The sequence below is a fragment of the Balaenoptera ricei genome, chromosome 12 (assembly GCF_028023285.1).
Source record: "Balaenoptera ricei isolate mBalRic1 chromosome 12, mBalRic1.hap2, whole genome shotgun sequence".
NCBI classification, from domain to species: Eukaryota; Metazoa; Chordata; class Mammalia; order Artiodactyla; family Balaenopteridae; genus Balaenoptera; species Balaenoptera ricei.
Window position 1 is genome coordinate 26,225,926 of NC_082650.1, and position 21,154 is coordinate 26,247,079.

The window sequence follows — 21,154 nt, forward strand, 5'->3', positions numbered from 1 at the left end:
ACTGAGTCATTTGTCATCATTGTGGATTGTCTTCATTCACTAAAGAACTGTTTTTTTGTTACCCAGGAACAGCTGTAGCAGGGAATTCCTTGAGAAGTCATGGTTGTTAATTTTTCTGTTGCCTGCGTTATCAGGGGTGTCTTAGTAAATTACTCCCTTATGTTGGGGACTTAGGTTTTTATACAATACCTTTGCTATTATCAATACATGTTATAATAAATATTTTTGTGTATTTGCATTTATCCACTAGATTTCTTTCTTTGAGAACAGATTCTTGGGAGTGGAACTGGTAGGTTATATTTTAATGAGAGCTAGTGTGGTGCTGTAAAAAAACACAGACTTTGTTATCAAATGCAGGTAACTCTTGAACATCGCAGGGTAGATGGTGGTTAGGGGCACCCACCCTCTTCAGTCAAAAATCTGCGTATAATTTATACTCAGCCCTTTGTAACCACGTTCCTCTGTATCTGTAGTTCTGCATCCCGGATTCAACCAACATCAGATTGTGTAGTACTGCAGTATTTACTATTGAAACAAGTCCCCCTATAAGTGGACCCACACAGTTCAAATCCCTGTTGTTGAAGGGTCCTACCTTTTTCACTGGTTACTGGCATGGCCCAAGCAATGGGTTTGACTTCACCGACTTTCAGTTTACTTACACACAAAAGGGAAAAATATGTCACTCTCACAGGTTTGCTAAAATGATAAAATGAGGTATTCCAGTACCTGCCATAAAATAAATGCTTGATAAGTGCTTCCCTTCATCCTATAGTTTTGAAATATACTGCCGTATCGCTTCTAAGGTCTTTATGGTGCTAGCAATTCTAGGTGTTATTAAAATTTCCTCTTTGTCATACAGTCATTAAAAAACATATATATATATATACACACACACACGCACATGTGCATGTTTGTATAAAATAATTAGTATGTAATGATTAAAAGATTTCTATAAATGAATTAGAAAAAGAAAATACATAAGAAAAATAGGCAAAGAACATGAATAGGTAATTGAGAATCTGAATGGCAGAAACAGGAAAGATAGTTAACTTCATTAATTTTTAGATAAATGATAACCAAACAATGATATGCTATTTCACACCCACTAGACTGGCAAAATCAGAAATTTTAAGTTGAAAATACTTAACTTACTTCAGAGGGTTACTAACACTGCTCATAAACTGCTGGTAAGAGTGGGAATTACCTCAATGATTTGGAAGAACAATGTTGCAATATTAAGAAAAGTTGAAGATATGCATATCCTATGACCAGAAAGTCAATTTCTGGGCTTATTCCCCAGAGAAATACTCAGATATGCACAATAGGAGACAGGTAAAGACACCTCCTTTGAAGGAATTTTTATAATAGCAAAAAAATGGAAACAACCTAGATAACCATCAACTGGGGAATTAACACATTTTAAATAAATAAATGTTAAATGATGGAATATTATACAGCAGTTAAAACTAATGAACTAGATCTACGGGTATCACAGAGGTGAATTTAAAGAGTTTTATGTGAAAAATGCAGTTGCAGACTAATTCATGCATTATGAAAATATTTACAAAAGATTAAAAACCCACCAAGCATATACTACATTGTTTATGGATACTTTTGCATGTAACAAAAGCATAAAACATTGACTAGACATATACTCAACAAATTTATGATATAGCTGCCTTTAGGGAGGGTGAAAGGGAATGAAACTGGAGGAGAATGAAAGAGACTTCAATTTGTCTATAGTACTCTATTTCTTTTATATATATATATATATATAAAGAAAAAAACCTGAAGCCAAAATGACAGAATGTTAGGTTTTTTTAAAAATTATGGTTGATGGACACAGAAATATATGTATTATGTTCTTTGTATGTCTCTACATACTTAAAATGTTTCCAAATAAGATATGTGTTTCTATAATAGACAAAACTGAAATTTTGTTAAGCAGTTTGCAAACATTCTGCAGCTTTCACCATTTAAAAAATTGAGAGCCCTTCCATGACAGCACTGTAAATGCAAGAATATTGGTATCATTTTTTTTTAAACTTAATGTCTATTAACTCATTCCCAGAAACATTGCAAATGTTTTCCCAAGTTTTTTTATGTCCTTCTAAAACACAAGTCAAAATGATACATATGCCGAGTTAAAAAGTCATGTAACACAGAAAGTTTATCATGAAACCAGTAGGCTCCGCCAATTCACTCCTCATTCTTTGTGTCCAGGCTTATGAAGCAACCATGGGAAACTGTTTTAGCTATTTCTTCTGATATTTATCTCCATCCTTCAAAGTAATATGCCATTTTTCCTTACGTTTTTAATTTTATATTGACTTCTTACTGTGGAAGATATGGATATAACTCTTTTATATCCATCCTAGTCACCCCTGCACACACAGATACACACACATGCACAGGTACATATGCACACATACAGATAATTTCTCTTCCCAGTTTCCCAATGGTCTTATGTCACTATTTTGGTTATATCAATATCCATATTTTATATTATTATGACTATGTAAGGGTAATCCTCAGCTGAGCCTCACAGTAAATGATTTTATTCCCTTCTTTTACAACCTTTTGTTTTTATTGGAATAAATTCTTGCCTCATTTTTCATTTGCTTATAATTTTAGGTTGGAAATAATTTCTCTCAGAATTTGAATGTTATTTTTCTCAGAATTTTGAAAGCATTCCTTCTAGATTCCAGATTGTTCTTGAGAAGTCAGATGCCATTTTGATTTCCAATCCTTTGCTCGTATCTCATTTTTTCACCTCTAGAAGATTTTAGTATTTTCTCTTTATTTCCACCTTCTGAAATTTATGACGTGTCTTAATGTCAATTTTTTAAAAATAAATTTTATTTATTTATTTATTTATTATTTTTGGCTGCATTGGGTCTTTGTTGCTGTGCATGGGCTTTTCTCTAGTTGCAGCAAGCGGGGGCTACTCTTCATTGCGGTGCGTGGGTTTCTCATTCGGTGGCTTCTCTTGTTACACAGCACAGGCTCTAGGCGCGTAGGCTTCAGTAGTTGTGGTATTCAGACTCAGTAGTTGTGGCTCATGGGCTCTAGAGCGCAGGCTCAGTAGTTGTGGCGCACGGGCTTAGTTGCTCCACGGCATGTGGGTCTTCCCGGACCAGGGCTCGAACCCGTGTCCCCTGCATTGGCAGGTGGACTCTTAACCACTGTGCCACCAGGGAAGCCCCTTAGTGTCAATTTTATCCCCTTGTAGTGCCCCACTTCTTTGTTCTCTCTTTCTGTAACTCCTATTTGCCATATGTTGGATCTCCTAGTTACATCTTCTAATTCTCTGTGTCTTTCTCTCCATTTTCAGATCTCTTTTCTTTTTGTACTTTCTCTTCCATTTTCTATCTCTTTGTCTTTTTATGTTTCCTCTGCAGTGATTTTCTCAATACTAGTCTTTCAATCTTTTTGTTGAATCTAAAAGTTTCTCTTCTATCAAATATTTAATTTCCAAGAGCTTTTTCTTATTCTCTAATTATTCCTCTTTTTAAAAAGGTTATCATCCTGTCTTATTTTGTGGAAGCAAAATCTCTCATTTTTCCATAAGACATTAATAATAAGTTTTTGATGTTTACTTCCGGTCCTAACCATGTCTCTTTTTTCCTTGAATTCCATTTTTTGGTACTTTATGTTTGTATTTTGGTCCCTATTTTTAAATTTTGAGGCTTTTCTTGGATGTTTGATGATCCTTGGTTATTCATTTATATTTCAGAGTAAGACACAAAAAATTCTAGTTTGGAAGCTCCATGTATGTTGATTGGGTTCAACTATGGTCCTCATCATAGGTTAAGGAGGTAAACCTGGTTGTTGCCTAGGAGGACTCCAACTTGCTATTATACTTAAGTCTTTTCTCTTGGGCTGATCAGTTTTCCTGGAGCAGGATTTTCCTATCTCTTGCCTAGAAGGTAGAGCCTGGTTCCTATTATTCTAGAAGCCAGTCGGGGAATTGGCTGGGACTTTCACCATTGAATATGTAGCCTTTAACATAATCTACCTGTTTTCAGCATGTGCCTTATTTTGCCTTTAGCCATGATTTATCCTCAGTACCTCTGGGCCAAAGCTGAGGAGAAGTCACTTAACTAACTGTAGGGGAGAAGCAAAACTGGGCTTCTATATGCTTCTTGTAAAGACTTTAAATCTATCCTCCTGTGTTCAACCCCACCCTGAGTCCTTGCCTTCAGAGATACAGTCTGTCTTTAATTCCTAAACTTCTCTTAAGCAGGAATCAGCTTGCTTTTTGTTGGCTTACTTCTCTCCCTACCCTGTAGGCATTTTAAAGACTAAAAAGCTCTTAAAAATTTCATCATGTTCTGATGGGAAAATATCAATATATTCTGAAATTTAAAAAGGCAAGCTTAATTTCTGTGATCTTATTTCCCCATGTATATGTATATATACACATATATAGTAACACATACATATATATATATATGTTATATATATCTTATATATGTGTGTGTGTATATGTATGTGTGTGTGTGTATGTGTGTATGTGTGTGTGTGTGTGTGTTTATATAGACAAAGGAAAAGCCATGGAATAATATATATCAATCTTAACAGTAGTTACTTCTGGGAACCAGATTGAGTGGGGTATGACTTTCATTATTTACTTTTTACTCTTTTATTTTTTAAAAAAGCATATTTAAACTTTATGATAATTATTATTGATATAGGTAGATGTTCAATAGCTATTGCCAGGAGATAAAAGCAGGCTATAAAATAGAATGTACATTACATATATTTTATCATACACATGCACACACAGCTAGAGAGATAGAGCGAGAGTGAGAGAGAGACAGAGAGAGAAAGGAGAGAGGTTAAAAGAACACATCTGAAAATATATAAAGAGTGGCTACCTGTAGATAATGAGGTTAAACATGATTTTTAATGATCTTCCATGTTTTACAAGTTTTCTGTATTTTCCCATTTTGCCATTTATTCTCCCAGCACATATTTATTGCATACTTACTTTGTAACAGGTACTGGAGATGCAGAGGTGAAAAAGACAGGCAAATTTCCTACCCTCATGAAACTGACATTCTGATGGGTGGAGACGTCAGCAAACAAATAAAATAAATGATTTTAGGCAACATACTTCTTACTCATTCATGAATCAAATGGCAGTCATTGCTCCTATTTATGTACTTTGCTATAAAGTGGTAATACCTTGGAGGTGGCCAAGATGGTGGAGAAGGAAAACCTTGAACTTACCTCCTCCCATGGATACACCAAAATTACAACTACTTACAGAGCAAGTATCTCTGTATCTACGAGAACAACATGAAGACCAGCAGAAAAGATTTCCTACAACTAAAGACATACAACACGAAGTTAATGGAAGACAATAGAGAGCCCAGAAATAAGCCCATGATCATAAGGTCAATTAACCTATGACATAGGAGGCAAGGATATACAACAAGGAAAAGACAGCCTCTTCAATAAGTGGTGCTGGGAAAAATGGAAAGCTACATGCAAAAGGATCAAACTGGACTACTTTCTCACACTGTATAAACAAATAAACTCAAAATGGATTAAGGACTTAAACGTAAGACCTGAAACCATAAAACTCTTAGAAGAAAACATAGGCAGTACACTCTTTGACATCAGTCCTAGCAATATGTTTTTGATCTGTCTCCTCAGGCAAGGGAAACAAAATATAAAATAAGCAAATGGGACTACATCAAACTAAAAAGCTTTTGCATAATGAAAAAAACTGTCAACAAAATGAAAAGGCAGCCTACTGAATGGGAGAAAATATCTGCAAATGATATGTCCATTAAGAGTTTAATATCCAAAATATATAAACAGCTCATACAATTCAATATTAATAAAAACAAACAACCCAATTAAAAAAATGAGTAAAAGACCTGAATAGATATTTTTCCAGAGAAGACATACAGATGGCCAAGAGGTACATGAAAAGATGCTCAACATTACTAATAATCAAGGAAATCAAAACCACAATGAGATACCACCTCACATCTGCCAGAGTGGTTTTCATTGAAAAGATAACAAATAACAAGTGTTGGTGAGGATGTGGAGAAAAGGGGACCCTTGTGCACTGTTGGTGGGATTGTAAATTGGTACAACCACTATGGAAAAGAGTAAGGAGCTTCCTCAAAAAAATTAAAAATAGAAGTGCCATATGATCCAGTAATTTCACTTCTGGGTATTTACCTGAAGGAAATAATACTAATTCAAAGACATATGCACACCAATGTTCACGGCAGCATTATTTACAATAGCCAAGATATGGAAGCAATATAAATGTCAAATGGATACAGAAGGTGTGGTATATACACACAGTGGAATACTACTCAACCATAAAAAAGAAATCTCACCAATTATAACAACATGGATGGATCTAGAGAGTATTATACTAAGTGAAATAAGTCAGACAGAGAAAGACAAATACTGTATGATCTCACTATATGTGGAATCTAAAACACAAAACAAATAAATGAAACAAAACCATACTCATAGATACAGAGAATAAATGGATGGTTGAAAGGAGGGGAATAGGAGGGGTTGAAATAGGTGAAGGTGATTAAAATCTACAAACTTCCATTTATAAAATAAAGAAGTCACAGGCATGTAATATACAGCATAGGGAATATGGTCAATAATATTGTAATAACTTTGCATGTAGACAGATGATTGCTAGACATCATAGTGATCATTTCATAATGCATGCAAATGTCAAATCACTTCGTGGTACATCTGAAACTAACTTAATATTGTATGTCAACTATATTTTAATTTTAAAAAGACAAAAATAAATACATAATATGTTTATGTTTTCCACAGTAGTCAGAAAATTTAATCTTTCTGAGTAAATTCATGTAATTATTCAGCTTAGTAAGGATGGACAAAATATGCTTAGGGTTCCAAGAAATACCTTCCCTGAGAGACTACACTATAGCATTGTGGTACTCAACTGGTATGCTGAGGCGCATTGATGGACCACAATTCTGTCATTGGCTTGCAACCAAATTTTGATTAATGCGTAAGTTGCTGTGTGTGTGTGTGTGTGTTTTTTTTTTTTTTTGCTATAATTAATGACATTGGACATACCAAAAAGGTAAAGGAATAACAACGCACTTTACATCAGAGAAAGATCTCATCTGCTAAAACATGTGTGAGCTTTAATCCTAAGTTTTGAAGGGAGACTTGCTGAGGCAGTGAGCACTTTCAACAAGGGTGCCAAGACCACTCCAACAAATGGTACTGAGAAAACTGGATATTCACAGGCAGAAGAATGAAACTGACCCCTTAGCTTATACCATATGCAAAAATTAATACAAACTAGATTAAAAACCTAAATGTAAGACCTAAAACCACACAGCTCCTAGAAGAAAACATAGGGGAAAAGCTTCATGACATTGGATTTGGCAATGATTTCTGGATATGACACCAAAAGCAAAGGCAAGAAAAACAAAAATAGATAAATGGGACTACATCAAACTTCAAAACTTCTGTGCATCAAAGGTCACAATCAAAAGAGTGAAAAGGCAACCCACAGAATGGTAGAAAATATTTGCAAACCATATATCTGATAAGGGGTTAATATCCAGAATATATAAACAGCTACAAATCAACAAAAAACTCAAATAAATCAGTTAAAAAATTGACAAAGGACTTGATGGACATTTCACCTAAGATGATAGGTAAATGACCAACAAGCTTGTTAAAAGATGCTCAACATCACTTATCATTAAGGAAATGCAAGTCAAACCACAATGAAATGTCATCTCAATGGATAAAGATGTGGCACATATATACAATGGAATATTACTCAGCCATAAAAAGAAATGAAATTGAGTTATTTGTAGTGAGGTGGATGGACCTAGAGACTGTCATACAGAGTGAAGTAAGTCAGAAAGAGAAAAACAAATACCATATGCTAACACATATATATGCAATCTAAAAAAAAAAAAAGAAAAAGGTTCTGAAGAACCTAGGGGCAGGACAGGAATAAAGACGCAGACATAGAGAATGGACTTGAGGACTTGGGGAGGGGGAAGGGTAAGCTGAGACGAAGTGAGAGAGTGGCATGGACATATATATACTACCAAATGTAAAATAGATAGCTAGTGGGAAGCAGCCACATAGCACAGGGAGATCAGCTTGGTGCTTTGTGACCGCCTAGAGGGGTGGGATAGGGAGGGTGGGAAGGAGATGCAAGAGGGAGGAGATATGGGGATATATGTATATGTATAGCTGATTCACTTTGTTATACAGCAGCAACTAACACAACAATGTAAAGCAATTATACTTGAATAAAGATGTTAAAAAAAAAATGTCATCTCACACCCATTAGGATGGCAACTATCAAAAAAATAGAACATGGCAAGTGTTGACAAGGATGTAGAGAAATTGGGACTCTTTTGCACTGTTGGTGTGAATTTAAAATAGTGCAGCCATTAAGGTAAACAGTTCTTCTGAAAGTTCAAAATAGAATTACAATACGGTTTAGCGATTCCACTTATGGGTATATACCCAAAAGAATTAAAAGCAGGATTTTGGAGAGATATTTGCATTTCCACATTAATTGCAACATTATTCACAATAGCCAAGAGCTGGAAGCAATTCTAGTGTCCATCGACAGATGACTAGATAAACAAAACATAATATATACACCCAGTAGAATATTATTCAGCCTTAAAAAGGAAGGAAATCCTGTCACATACTACGACAGGGAAGAACCTTAAAGACATCATGCTAAGTGAAATAAGCCATTTAAATAAAGACAAATACTGTACAATTCCACTTGTATGAGGCATCTAATGTAGTCAAATTCATAGAAACAGAAAATAGAATGGGGGTTGCCAGGGGATGGGAGGATGGGAAAATGGGGAGTTATTTAATGAGTATAGAGTTTTAGTATTGCAAGGTGAAAAATTTTGGAGATCTGTTGCACAACAATGTGAATATATGAACATTATTGAACTATATACTTAAAAATGGTTAAGATGGCAATTTTTCATTATGTATTTTACAACAATTTTAAAAAGATTTAAAGAAGTGTGCTATATTCCCCAAAGTTTGGAAATCGGTGATGTGAAACACTAAGTGGTATGATTCTCACTTCTTACAGCACCACTTGCAGCTCTGTTGTTTTGGGTAAAGAAACTCAATGTACCTTGGCCTCAGTTATTTCTTCTGTAAGATGGGGATATTATCTCTGTAGGATATGCAACTTTACTTAATAAGGAGAAAAAATGCCAAACCTCTTAATTAGGTTGTTTCCTTGAAAGAAGCATTTCCTGATGGGGAGGTAGAGCTGGGCCATACTACTTTTGTTTTGTATCCTGAAATTTGCTCTCCCCCTCAAGCTTCAACTTACCACAGACCCTGCCTCTAAAGGAGTCCTTCCTCTCTGACCCATCAGGGTAATGTGGACCTATGACTCTTCCCTCAAGTCTGGGAAGCATTGCTGAGACAGGCTGGAACATTCAAATAAGGCTTTACCTACACTAGGGGATAACACATGGAAAATAAACACAGATGGGCCTATGGGCCTACGTAACCTGGTTTATAAAACAAACCTACCTCTGGTTTGAAAACATGCCCTTTCTTGTGGAATGAAGAGGAAAGACTCCAGGATTATACCTTTGCTTTTCAAGCTCCCAGCCTGAGTACATATGGCTGATGCCATCTTATTACCCAAGCTCTTAGGAATTCAATCCTTGATTTTTGATCCAATTAAGAGATGTCCACTGTAGGGTTAACTTCATGATGGCGGCTGGAGGGATGATGCAGAAACACTGTTCTAGAAACCTCTTTTTCTGAATTAAAGTAATCTGAACCAAATTTCTTAACAGATATCAGAAACTGGATTAATGAAACATACTATCACTAAAATTCAATAATCAAATAAACTAATAAAATGCATTTCTTTATTTAGTATCTCTCCATGGAGTAAGGGAAATCACGTTTTGGTCAAGTGTTTTTTTGAAGGTATTGAGCACTGCCTGTGTCTCCTGAGTCTGATGTGAGACCAGGATCACCACTGAGGAGATAGTAGAACAGACAAAGAAGAGGAAATTCAGCACTTGACATTTGCTTGTCTGTGATGTATTCCACCTTGCCGTTCCCCACAAAATTTCTGGCTTCTGAGGGAAAGCAGTGAATGGGGGAGCAGTATATTATGATGCCTCTGAGAAAGTTTAAGCTACTTTCATCTTGCTTTCTTATTTATAGCACGTGTCAAATTTATCAGTCCCTTACCTGTTGGGATAACCGGGAAGGCGATGGCTCTGAGGTTCTGGTCAGTGTGCGAAGTTTCTCCTAGGTGGTACTCTTCTGTTTCATTTTGAGAGAAAACACAGGTAGGAAGTAAAAGAGTCAATTTTGCAATCTTAAACTCTCATTAATACATGCTCCATGATAGTTGTTCATCTTTTACAAACATTAATCCTTGGAAAAATTACATTTTGATAGTAGGTCTAGAACTAATGGAAAATAACTGCAGCACAGAGGGCTTTCCGGAATATATTATTTTTACAATAGAACTCTAGTCTATGCTGATCATGGAAATTAGCTAGAAAACTTTAAAAAAATATCCCAGGTACCTGCCTCTCTGACCTGGGGCGGGGAAGGGGGGGGGGATACTTTTTTTCCATCTTGTAACAAACATTTATTTGGCAAACTATTTTATAGAAATAGACCCTAAAATCAAAACCTGGGTGTGGCTTAGGAATTATTTTTAATTTCTTTAGTTCTTCAGGCGACTCTGAAGTATGGTAATTAACTACTGGTCTAAACTAAAAGGGAGACTGACCGTTCCCCCTCAATTCCTGAATACATTATTCTTAGTTTCAGCTTCCCGTCTGAGGCCCTCTTCTCTACCTGAATATTGACACAAATGAGCTTCTTAGAGCAAAAATAGTTTGAGTTACACTATTTATGAGAAGCTTCTAAAACCAGCTTCAAAGATAATGACTAATATGATGCTCAGAAAGAAGGCCCAATGTGCTTCTGGCAAAATACCTCTGTCAAATGACATGAGGGACATTGCACACAGGAAATGGCTTTCGACATGGAAGAACAATTAGCATTGGGCATTTGTGGGCAGATATTTTGCTGTAAGTTTAGGGAAAATACTAATAGAATCTGTATGATGCAGTTCTTACTAATGTGTGATTGATGTATGGAGAATTGCTTAATGGTGTTTTGGCCAGTGTCTGACTATAAATCTGTGCAGTTTTAATTTAGTTGCTATTATTCTGTGAGCTCTTCCTCGGTGCCTACTGAGCCCAGTGACTTGGGCAGCAGGAGGGCTCTGGCCCCCGCAGCAGAAAGAAGGAATACCTCTGAATGCCAACCTGGCGCACAGCTGGTGCTTCTCAGGATGCCTCTTGATGGCGATTCAGTGATGGAAAAATGCTACAAGCTTTGCCCCAGCCAGTCACCTCAACTGAATGGAGTCATATTTTGTTGGGGGTTAGTGTCTAAACTCAACATTTGAAGGAAAAGCCCGGATAATCAAATTACGAAATCAAATTACGAAATTATGAAATCAAATCGAAAATTCTATCCTCACACTGAAATCCCAAAGCAAGTTATTTTGGTTTCTGCTTGTATTTTAACTGTGGCCTCCATCTCCCCATGGGAGTGAGGTCAGCATCAGATTTAAATGGAGAGAACTACAGAGTTGATAAAAGGATAGTTTTGTTCCTCTGATTTCTTTTTTGTTCTGTTTTCTACCCCCAGTTCAGATAGTTTAATTCATGTTGGTTTTCTATGCCATTCACATATCATTCTTCCCTTTCTCTCAGTTTTTTTTTTTTTTTGTTTGTTTTTTGATGTTGGAGTAACATAGCACTTAGGTATATAGGTCTTGGAGTCAGGCTTCCTGAGCTCAAACCCAGGTCCTACAATTTATTAACAACACCCCTGGGCAAATTACTTAATCTGGGCGAGCCTCAGTGTCCTTGTGTGTCAAAGGGGGGTACTAAGTGTGCATACATCATAAGGTTGTGAGGATTAAACCAGTCAACACGTGGAAGCCCTAAGGACAGTCTCTGCTAAGAGTAAGGAAGGGCTCAAAAGGCAAAGTTATTAATATTTAGTGGTGACTGTGGGGGGATTGGTTGACAAGGCAGTGTTCAATCTTGAGAGACCCACCACAGAGCTGTGAGGATCCCAGGTGCTTTATGAACATAGGTGTTCTCTTCAGGCGAGACAGTGCAAATATTCTTATATGACTCCAGTGATAATTTTTTGAATATTACCCCACTGCAGCCTAAATAGCCATGATATCAGCCTCTGGCTAAAGGAAAACCCACCATGAGCAACTGTTCTCTCTTTGAACTCAGTTGATAAGAGTCCTAGAGCCCCCTTCAGGGCATCTCAAGACCTCCTGTCATTCCTCCTCCTGGGTGATAGACAGGCTGGCACATTCTCATTAGAGGGAGTAAGTAGCACTTATTGTCCTTGTTTCCAGGAAAATAACGTGTTCTAAGACATAACATGTGTAAGTATTGCTTGAGCTTCTTACATGATGGTGACATGGCCTAGAAAGTACGTAAATACTCATTCGTGGAAACGGCACTCAGAAATCAGCTGGTGAGAGATCAGATCAACTGGCTTTTGAAATAGAGGCTACCTCGTCTTTGGTTAGAAGACAGGGTAAGTGACTAACAACCTCAGCAACAAATGGGTGGCTCATTCAGTTATAAGATCAGGGTCTTGTCTTTCAGCGTCCCTGCTTGTATGGTTCATGGAAATTTTATTACTTGGGACCAATCTACATGGCCTCCCGATTGGCGAGTGAGGTCAACTTCTGAAGGCGTCTCTTTGACGTTGGGAATCTGTTGGCTAGCTAAGTGGGGTCAGGCTGAGGAGGCCCTCAAAAGCCAGGTAAAGGAATAGGATGCATCAAAGCAGGGATGCATCAGAGCAGGGCCAAGTGTAAGCTATTTTTGTTTGGTTGGTTTTTGTTTTTTTTAAGTGTAAGTTATTGTGTCGGGTTGGTCATCCTGCAACTCTTGTACCTTTAATGCCTCATCTGGAGCCCCCTCCATTTCTCAGGAAGTAGATAGCTCTCATGCCCAGCCTCTAGTCTAGGGGAATAATTGTGAGAACTAAATCAGCATGCACACAGAAGCTGAAATGGCTCCTCCCTTCTCTACCCAACCCAGGTTTTGACAGCGTTCCCACCTCCACCTGGGGCCCTCTACGTGAGCCCTTCCCGTGAGCTGACTCAGGAAGGCTGGCCTCCACACTCCCTGGAGGCCCGGGAGGATGGCAGCCCCTCTGCCCATGGCTCTGTGCCCTCTGCTCAAACAAGCAAGGCAGCAAAACATAATTCCCTGGCTTGGTAACTCTCTTGAGATGATTTCTCACAAGGTGTGAAGAAGATTTTTCAGATGATAGTTTCCAATTTCTTAGGGAGACTGGTTTATACAAGGATATCTTGCATAAACCAAGGATATCTTGCATAAAACTAGCAAGGTAGAGTTGTTCTCAGGATAGCTGCAGTCATTTACCAATTCACCATATGTTTGCTGAGCACTATCTGTGTGCCAGGCAGACACTGTGTCAAACAAAGGCTGAACAAAGATGAATAAAATGTGGTCTTTGTTGTCAAGGAGGCCTATGCTAAATAGCGGAGGCTCACGCTACTCAGATGTCAGCTGCCCACCCTCCTACCCTCCACACATCTCTGACATCTAGATGGGCGTGGCTGGACCTCCAATTCATGGCTGGGAAGTTCTAAGCCTCCCCAAGAGATAACTATATCTATCTATCTATCTATCTATCTATCTATCTATCTATCTATCTATCTACCTCGACATATAAAAATATAAAAGGATTTATCTATATACACAATTAATTCCAAAGGGTTTGCAATCCCACAATTCTTCTGTCTCTGGGTCTGTGTCTACACATGTTGCTTCTGATTCCTTTCAAATAAACCTGGATGCCAAATCCCAACTCATTTCTGCTTTCTAACAACAATTTATTTATTGTAAGGCTGGTTGGCTTTTCCAGGGGAAAGGATCTCATCCTAGAGTGTGAGGTTTTTTGTATCTTGGTGGCTCCACTCTTCCTTTCCCTGCCCATATGTTTCTCCTTCCTTTATTCTCTCCCCTTGCTCTGAGGATCAAGTAGATAGCTCTCCTTGTCTGACGCGATCTTGACCTTTTCTCTGAGGTCTAAGCACCAGATGATATTTCTTGCAGGAACTCACTAAACCCAAGCAATCTTAAGAAAATTTTCCCAACAAAAATGCTTCCTGCCCTAAGAGAAATCTCATGCCTGCTACAAAGGAAGAGAATATTCTCTACCCTGTTACATATATTACACATTAAATATTATTATAGTGACAGGTGTCTTCATAGAGACCTATCCAGGGAACTCCAAGTTTACCAAGGAAGATGGCCAACTTGGCCTGGGGAATTTAGGAAAGCCCGCATAGAGGATGTGACACAGCTCTATGCGGGGTGGAGGACAAAGGTGCTGCCGTGCTGATCTCAGCGTGGGGTCAAGCTTTCATTCTAGGCAGCATCACAGCTGAGGGGTCAGCTCTCAGGAGGTGGCTGGTCCACCTGTCTGGGGACCAGGCATACCCATCCCAGGGGCTCAGGGCAGAGGCTGGGAACAAACACAGCTGCAAGCAGTGGGGAGTCCCGGCACGTGGAGCATGGTATGTGAAAAGGATGGAACTAACGCCAAGTGGCAGGTCAGGGAGGTCTACCCAGGCAGCTCAGAGCTCTGGGAGGGGAGCAGACCGTGGGGATATAGTAGTTGAATGAAGACAATCTGTGGAGATGTGGTCAGGTGGATGGTCTGACAGAAGCCAACAGGATGTAACTGCAAAAGGGGCTTCAAGATCAAAGCTCTCATCCTGGGAGGGAGAGAAGGGACAGGCAGAAGCTAAGAAGGTTATGAGCTCAGAGGAACTGGGAGGCAGCTTGGGGTTACTTGGAGCACAGAGTCGGGAGAAACCTGACATTAAGGCTGCCATCTAAGTGGCTGAGTGGCTTGAGGCAGGGCCCCTCCAGTTCTGTCTGATGAGGTTCAGATGCATAGCTGGACACCGGGGGTGGGCCCTGAGCAGGAGGAGACTCTGCTGACAGTTAAGGATGAAGGTGCAGGAAGCTGGGTAGGGTGCCAGGCAAAGCATTGCTGTCTGATCCTAACCTACTCGTCTGTCACCTCGCAGCATCAAAGACTCCTCTAGGTCTTCCAGAACTTGGGGATGTTTCAACTCTTCTCTTTTCTGGACCTGCATCTTTATCACAATTTCAGGGCTTAATTCTAGGCCAAGAGGTACTATTCTTATTTTCTGTTTTTAGTTGTATTTCTCACTGGTGCTGAGTGAGACGTAGCAGCATTGGACCCTGGCATATGGTCTTCCCTGGGGAAAAAGGCCCCACCCATGTGTAAGCTACCAGGCTCTGAGGCAGGACAGCGTGGGTTTGAATCCTGGCTCTACTACTGACTAGCTGGGTGACCTTGGACAAGTTACTTAACTTTTCTTTGTCTCGTTGTCCTCCTCTGTAAAATGGGGATAATAATAGTGCCCACTTCATAATGTGGTTGAGGATTAATTAATGGGGATATTATAAGCATTTAGAACAGTTCTTGGCACCTAATAAACAACTAATAAATGTCAGTTATTTCTCCAATAAGGAGGGAGCCTGAGAACGGTCCTAGGCTGATCTGAGGGTGTTATTCACTCAATAAATATATTTTGAGTGCCTTCCATGTGCCAAATATTGCTCTAAGGTTTTGGGGTATATCAGTCAATAAACAGACAAAACCCCCTGCCCTATGATGTCATCTTTTTCTGTTGACTCTGAAACACAAAGTAGGATTTTCAGAACTGCTCCCTAGGGGAGCTGCAAGAATTCCTTTTCATATTTTTTTTCCTGTATAATCATTTACAAGGATTGAAGTAGCAAATACTAAGGCCAATCTGAAACACAAAGTGGGATTTCCAGAACTGCTCCCTAGGGGAGCTGCAAGAATTCCTTTTCATATTTTTTTTTTTTTTTTTTCTGTAAAATCATTTGCAAGGATTGAAGTAGCAAATGCTAAGGTCAATCCAAGGGCCTCAGCCAGGACAGACCTGACCCACCATGACTGCTTCCCTCCTGTTGGGAAGCACTGTTACTCGTGACAAACCTCCTTAGAGGAAACCCAGGACAATGCTCTGCTTTCTCTTTTATTTTTTGGCCATGCCATGTGGCATGCAGGATCTTAGTTCCCCGACCAGGGATCGAACCTGTGCTCCCTGCAGTGGAAGGGCAGAGTCTTAACCACTGGACTGCCAGGGAAGCCCCAGCGCTGTGCTTTCTTAAGAGCCAGGGATCACTTTGTGGATCTCCTCTCCCTGCTTTTCCTCAATGTAGGATTGGTGACATACTCTCTCTGGATCAGGGCTTCTCAGCCTTGGCTCTATTGACATTTTGTGCCAGATAACTCTTTGTTGAGGGGAGGCTGTCCTGTGTGTTGTAGGATGTTTAACAGCATCCCTGGCCTCTACCTGCTAGATTCCAGGAGCATCCTTCCAGCTGTGACAACCAAAAATGTCTCCAGACTTTGCCACGTGTCCCCTGGGGGTAAAATCATCCCTGGTCAAGAGCCACTGCTGACAGTTCCGCAGTGGATGAGGCTGCTTGTCACAGCCTCAGTGCCCACATGGCTCTAGTCTCCATTGTCAGTGAAGCTTCTTTGGTACCCAGAATCTGAGCACCTCTCCTGGCCCAGGATACCCTGTGCTGACGGCTCACGGCTTCTACACTCTTATCACGCAAAGGGGCAACCCTAGAAGCTCTCTGACTCCGGTTCACTCAGAATGGGTGGTTTGTGGATGGGGGAGTAGACAGAGGAAGAGGCAGCTGTTCCCTCCTTTGCATTTTTACGGGTCTCAGACCATACTTACAGATGGAAACCAGGCCAAGAGTAGCATCCAGCTCTTTCCCAGACAGAAACTGGGCTCACCGCACTTGGGCAGAGTCAGGGATGAACAGTGGCACATTTGTTTCCTGTATGTTGTTCCTCCTCCATGTCACAATACTGTCTAAGCTGGAGTCAGCTCATCTGCGTGTGTTCTGAACTGGTTTGATCTAGCTCGGGGGACCTAATAGCTAGTTTTGAAGTTCCTAAAAACGCTGGCAGAGAGTGGTCATCCCAGGGAGCTGTGGCTCAGGCAGGGCTCACAGGTGAGTGCTGGCTCTGAGAGGAGCTGAAAGGCCCATGGTGCCCTGCATCCCCCAGCACGTCAGCAAGGATATTCACTGGCCCTTCTGTGTAAGTGCCTCGTTCAGTGTGCAGCTCTGGAATGGTATCTATTCTCGCAAGGGGACTGCCACATGACTGAATTATTTTAGAGTTAGAATTAAATCTAGAATATATGTTGGGATATTGATTTTGAGGGCACACCTTGTCCTTTAAAAACATTTTTTTTTAAATTCAAATCTCGTTTCTTTGTAAATTGCCTTTTGAAAGACGTAGGCGTGCAAAGCTTGAGGGACTCCATTCTTGCAAGTTTGTAAAATGATTTTCCAGCTCAGTTGGACTTTGCTCTAGTGCTGCCCTTGACAGCACAGTTCTTTACCCCGTTGCTGATGCTTCTGGTTCTTTCTCCAGCTCAGACTTTTTAAGGGGGTCCACCATAAACCATTACCATAGGGTGTTTTTTTAAAAATATATGGTTCGGGCTTCCCTGGTGGCGCAGTGGTTGAGAGTCTGCCTGCCAATGCAGGGGACACGGGTTCGAGCCCTGGTCTGGGAAGATCCCACATGCCGCGGAGCAACTAGGCCCGTGAGCCACAACTACTGAGCCTGCGCATCTGGAGCCTGTGCTCCGCAACAAGAGAGGCCGCGATAGTGAGAGGCCCGCGCACCGCGATGAAGAGTGGCCCCCGCTCGCCGCAACTAGAGGAAGCCCTCGCACAGAAATGAAGACCCAACACAGCCATAAATTAATTAATTAATTAATTTAAAAAACCCCAATCTGTTAAAAAAAAAAAGAAGTGAAAAGATTAAAAAATATATATATATATATGGTTCTAACGTTATGGGCAAGAAAAGAACGAGCGAAACAAAAGAAGCAGCCACACTGAAAAGGTACACTGAGGAAGAGAGGTAGCGGAGAGTTTTGAAATGATACGTGTCTTAGAGGCAGGGCCTGCTGGGAAGCCGGGCGCGGCCTGCTGTCTGGCCGAGGCCCTCTCCTCCCACAGGGTCCCAGCCACAGAGGCCTCAGAGGAACAACTTCATACCGAAACTTCTTTCCTCCTGAAAACTTCACTCAGTTATCTTTCAGTTTAGTTCACTCTGAGTCGGACAGCTCAGAAATGTGAAGAAACCCTGAGGATGCGCTTTGCTCCAGGTGACTCAAATCAGTGGCTCATAATACACGAGAAGTTTCTATCCTGGGAATTGTTCTTTGTCAAGTCACCTGACTGGGGCTTCCTGTCACGGCTTTACAAAGCCTTTCTCCAGCCCTTGCTACACTTGACAGAGAATCAAGTAGATTTTTTCGTCCTTTCTCATAGAATGTGCTGGTTTAGCTTCTCTGTTCTCTGGTATTAGCACAGCCCAAAGCCTAGAGAGCTTAGGGAATGGGACATTTTAGACAGTTGTAGAGAGACTTTTTTTTCCCACTTTCTCAAAATAGCACTGCTCGTAGCTATCTTTCTCAAGAGCATCCACCTTCTCCTGGGAACTTTCTGTTCCTAATGGTAAATGGTCTGTAGGAACCTGCCCAATCTTGCTTCACAGTATGTCTACATCACTTAGGAATTCAAAACGAGTGCACCATAGGCAAGGGTCACGTTCTAATTATTTCACAAATGTCAGACCAAGTACAGAGTTGGGTTCTAGGAAATACTTTCCAGCTCAGTTTTTCCTCCTTCAACATGAAACTTACAGGAAGAGCTACTTTCAAAACCCATTTTTTTCAGACTTCTGGATTGTATACTGGTGAGTGACTAGATTGCAAAACAACCAGGTACAAAAAGGAGCCAATAAATTCAACGGAAATGAACCGTTCAGCTGAGAAAATCACCACTTGGTGATAATACAGAAAGAATAGAAAAATGGTCTCAGAATTGTCCTCTAGAATAAGAATACTACTTGCTAATGATTGCAGACATTTGAAAAAGTAAAAGGTTTCCAGATAACTCTGCCTGAGGGCAAGGTCAGTCAGTTGTCCGGCTGATAGATGCATTGCAGTGACCGTGGCCTTGCAGCCCAGCTCTGCCTTGCTTCACCTGCACAGCCCCTTTCCATCCTATTGATACATCATCTCACGTAATCCCAGCCAGGCTGGCCTGAGCCTTCCAAACACCCAGCCAAAACTGGACATGGCTCTTCACTGCTTTTTTCCTTTTTTCTTGTACTTTTGAAATTAATTTTCCCACGGAAGTAGCTCCTGGAGATTTTCTATGGAAAGAAAATATATAAGATGCCATATGCAACAGGCAATTTCGTCCCTCTCCAGCCCCTCTCCTTATCCTGTATCTATTGTCATCCAGGTACACATGTGAGGTTTCATTTTGCAACTCAAGTTGGAGGGAAAAGATTTTGGGGAATAGGATTTGGTTGGAGGGTATAAGAGTGAGGTCTGCTTTTTCTCCAATCTGAGTGGAAACAAAAATGATAATACTTTTCTCACGTGAGACTTCAAATTCTGGCAAGGGGCAATGGCTAGAACCAAAGGTTTGGGAGAGCCGGGCACAAGCAGAGAGCAGCCCTGGGGGCCAGGTAAGCCGTGTGGCGTGGAGTGAGGGCTGCAATGTGGGGCAGGGCTTCCTGAACTGCAGTGAGTTGTGCTTGATGACTTTTAGGGGCTCTTCCAATTCTAAGAGTTGCCTGTGATACTGAAGTCTCTTAGTAATTTGATAGTCTATGCTGTTAAAAACACATTGCCATAAGGTAATACTTCATTATATTTTTCTTCTTGCAACATTGTCCTATAGATTTTCAATAATAGATTTAAAATAGGGATTGCTTAAGGGAGAATAAAAAAGAATCCATTTTACTTGGCCTAGCAACAGAAAACGATCTGTATCCCAAGCTGCTGGCATACTTTACACGGCACAGCTGCGTTCAGATTCCAAATGGCTGCAGTCTCCATCCTAATTGAAAGACAGCCTCTCATTGCTCATGGTCAGAGGGCTGGGGCAGGTCTCCAGCACAGGTCACGGAGAAGCTAGTAATATCCTGATACCCACTGTAGCGGTTCCTACCGCTGCACAGGAAGCTCTGTGCAAATTCGTGGTTGAGTTATGCTACAGAGGAATGGTTCCCAAACTCTGAATGTGGACTCCTGCAGGTCTGTTCTGACCAATTGACATTTATCTGGAGTGAACTGAGGAAAAGAACAAGGCAGTAATTTTTTTTTTCTTGATGTTAATTTAGTCAAAGGCTCTCCTTTATTTGAATCATGTTCTTCCCATCTTTAGATGTTAAAATTTCCTTTCATTTAAGATACAACGGTGAGAATAAATGGCAGGGTCTTTTGTTTGCTTGTAATGCCTATACATGACAAAATAAAATTCTGCCATTCTCTAAAATTTTGTTTTGTCTTTGAAATTTCCCTAGCCTGGGAATCCCTGTTATAGATTCAGTTGCCAACTAGACTTCCGAGGAGCGAGTCTTATAGTTCATGTTTCTATTGATCCCTGGGCTATGAGCTGGTCACTGACAACCTTGGCAAGGCCTTCTGATGCCTTTAGTACTTTGTTAAAAATAAAAATGATAATTAAGTTATGATCACATCTCTCGTCCCTCCAAAGCATTATTTTCACTTAACTGCATTTTTTAGTGTTTTTCATTCTGGAGGAAAAAATGGTGGGGTGAGGGGGCTCCTCTAGGGCTCATGTAGGGAGGAAAGCTGATGAGAAATGTGGAGTCCAGAACTGCATTCACACGGTCCACGTGAGATAAATTACGAGGAGGAGAAGTGCCTGGCACTCATTCCAGATGAAACAAGGAATGGCTCCTAGGGAGTGGGACCTGTGGCATCATTTGATGGGCGGGACCCGCTGGATGGGATTGGGTCACTCGCCCCAATGCTGTGAAGCACCTCTCACCAAGGTACAGGCTTTACCTGTCTGGTGGCTCAGGGAGCCTGGGGCACTGGCTGAGGATCCCTATCTAACCATCA